The sequence below is a fragment of the Ursus maritimus genome, unplaced genomic scaffold, assembly GCF_017311325.1.
Source record: "Ursus maritimus isolate PB19 unplaced genomic scaffold, ASM1731132v1 scaffold_2, whole genome shotgun sequence".
Classification (NCBI taxonomy): domain Eukaryota; kingdom Metazoa; phylum Chordata; class Mammalia; order Carnivora; family Ursidae; genus Ursus; species Ursus maritimus.
In genome coordinates this window covers 33,760,987-33,763,789 of record NW_024424452.1, presented here as the reverse complement: position 1 = coordinate 33,763,789, position 2,803 = coordinate 33,760,987, and the positions used below count along the sequence as shown (strand labels likewise).

The 2,803-nt window shown below is 38.9% G+C and overlaps 1 pseudogene; it reads left to right on the top strand.

The window, feature by feature from the left end:
- Window positions 1-379: 379 nt before the first annotated feature.
- On the top strand, window positions 380-963 carry LOC121103676 (annotated as a pseudogene).
- Window positions 964-2,803: the final 1,840 nt, after the last annotated feature.

The following is a 2,803-nucleotide window of genomic DNA, read 5'->3' as shown; positions in this document are numbered from 1 at the left end:
GCAATTTATATGGTAAAATGTCTATTATGTACTCATGATTTTTCAGTTACATATGCAGTGAAAAATGTTTGAAGTGAGGGGTGCCTGGTGGCTCAGTTGTTTGAGCGTCTGACTCTTGGTCTTGATCTCAGGGTCCTGGGATTGTGCCCTGTGTGGGCTCTGCGCTCAGCAGGAATCTGCTTGAGATTCTCTCCCTCTTCCTCTGCCCCTCCCCTGCTCTCATGCTGGTGCCCTCTGTCTCTCAAATAAATAAATAAATCTTTAAAAAAAAATCTTTGAAGTGGACGGATTTGCAATGCATTACATGTGGCTATCTGGGTGGTAAATAATGAGTGACTTTTTCCCTATGCTTTTCTGATTTTCTCAAATTTCCACAATAAACACCTAGGAGGTGAGGGAAGCTCCTGCTGCTGAGCTTTGGGGGCAAGCCTGCTGGGATCAGGGCTCCAAATATGTCTGAAAGGCTGTGGTGCAATGCCTTTTTTGCTGGTTGTAAGCGGGATCTTCGGAAGCAGAGGGAGCACGTAGGACTTCTTAAAATTGAAGATGTTTATGCTCGAGATGAAACTGAATTCTATCTAGGCAAGAGAAGTGCTTCTGTGTACAGAGCAAAGAGCAACGCAGTGACTCCTGGTGGCAAATTGTACAAAACCCAAGTAATCTGGGGAAAAGTCACTCGTGCTCTGTGTGGGCTCATGCCACAGAAACAGTGGTGTGATATGTGCCAGATTCCAAAGCAGCCTTCCTGCTAAAGCCATTGACCACAGAATCCCTGTGATGCTGTACCCTTCAAGGACTTAAACTTCCTGAAAAGTAAATAAATAAAGGTGTAGCTCTGTTAAAAAACAAACGAACATATTGGTTTTATAATTATAAAAAGGATTGAAAACAATACTTGTTTGTTGTAACACTGTTTAAAAAATCCTCTCAGTAGTGTGCTTCATACATGCCGCCCAAGGATAAGGTTACATGTACCTGCTAAATGATGAAGAGGTAGAATGCATGTTCTTTTGCAATAATTCTGTTTCTTTTTTTTTTTTTTTTAAAGATTTATTTATTTATTTGTTTGACAGAGATAGAGACAGCCAGCGAGAGAGGGAACACAAGCAGGGGGAATGGGAGAGGAAGGAGGAGGAGCCTGATGTGGGGCTCGATCCCATAACGCCGGGATCACGCCCTGAGCCGAAGGCAGACGCTTAACCGCTGTGCCACCCAGGTGCCCCAATAATTCTGTTTCTTGCTCAAAGAAAGTCTGCTAAGCTTCATTAAAGAAGGTCATTCTCCTGGTCCTAGAGTAAAGTTGTAAGGTGAACCATTCTATAGAGCACAGTTCTAAAATATGCCCAGGTGATTCATGCATTTGTCTATTAGGAAATGTGGCCATTTACCAGCAACCAATGTTGAGTTAATGGGATCCATTTAGGAATATAACCACAACAAGCCCATCATAAATCGTATGCTCTCCCATCTGAATATGCTTCATTAAGCTCACCTTTCCTGATGCATTATTAGATTATTAGATGTCACGATGAAGAAAATCATTAGGTCCCGCTGCTCTAATCCTACAAAGCACCAATGTGGTTGCTATGTAATTTTATTTTATTTTATTTTTTTCAGATAGAACCTGCTTTGTGCTTTTCTATAGGAAAATATTTTCGAACTGGTAAAGAAGCAATATTACTGTATTGTGAGGTATATCTCAGTAGGTCATTACCATAACTTCCAGCAGAAGGGATAATCTACGTCACATTTTACTTCAAGGATAAGATTGATTTTTATAAAAATCTTCAGTGCATTGAAGCTTAGAATTTTTTTTTTTTTCCTATGAAGAAGCAATTAGATACTGGAGTTTTCCAGAAATGTTACGTGAATGTAAGCTAAACCTTGATGTGTTTTTGAAGGTCTTATCATTCAACAGTTGAAGAGAAAAGGCAGTTTCTGGGGGAGAAAAGCACTATTGGCACAATGGCAATTTTCACAACTCACATGGCCAGAGGTGTCCACCATTTTCTTATATTTACATCTGTTTGGGGTATTGACAAATACCTGAAATAACAAAGAAGAAAATAATAAGCACCCTTATTTCTACCATCAAGAACCACCAATTTTGAGTGTTTTCTTCCAGGTATGTATGTATACATACAGGTATGTATATATACATGTATGTATATGTGTGTGTATACACACATACATGCACATACATACATATATTTAAATATACAATATAAAGGTGTATTTTAAGGGTTTATGTATATACAAACTTTATTAAAATGGTAGATGTATGTGCATATATATATATATATGTTTATCTTAACAAGGTTTGTGTACATAAAGCAGAAACAAGACCTTTTATATATAAATGCTCTTTTTTTATTTTTTATTTTTTTAATATTTATTTATTTTTAGAGAGAGAGCGAGCGAGCATGAGCGGGTGAGGGGGAGAGGGAGAAAGAGTAGACTCCCTACTGAGCATGGAGTCCCTCACGGGGCTTGATCCCACCACCCTGAGATCATGACCTAAGCCAAAATCAAGAGTTGGACACTTAACCCACTGAGCCACCCAGGTGCCCCTAAATGTTCTTTTAAAGGAAAATTGAAGTCTCAACCTCTACCATCAGTAGCAATACCCTCTCTCTTTCCCAACATTATTATGAATTTGGGGCCTATTCTTCCAGATCAATGCCAGATAGTAAATATTTTAGGATTTGTGGGCCATTTGGTCTCTGTCATAACTACCCAGCTTTGTACTCACAATGCATAAACAAATGGACATAGCTGTATTCCAGTAAAACTTCATTCATGG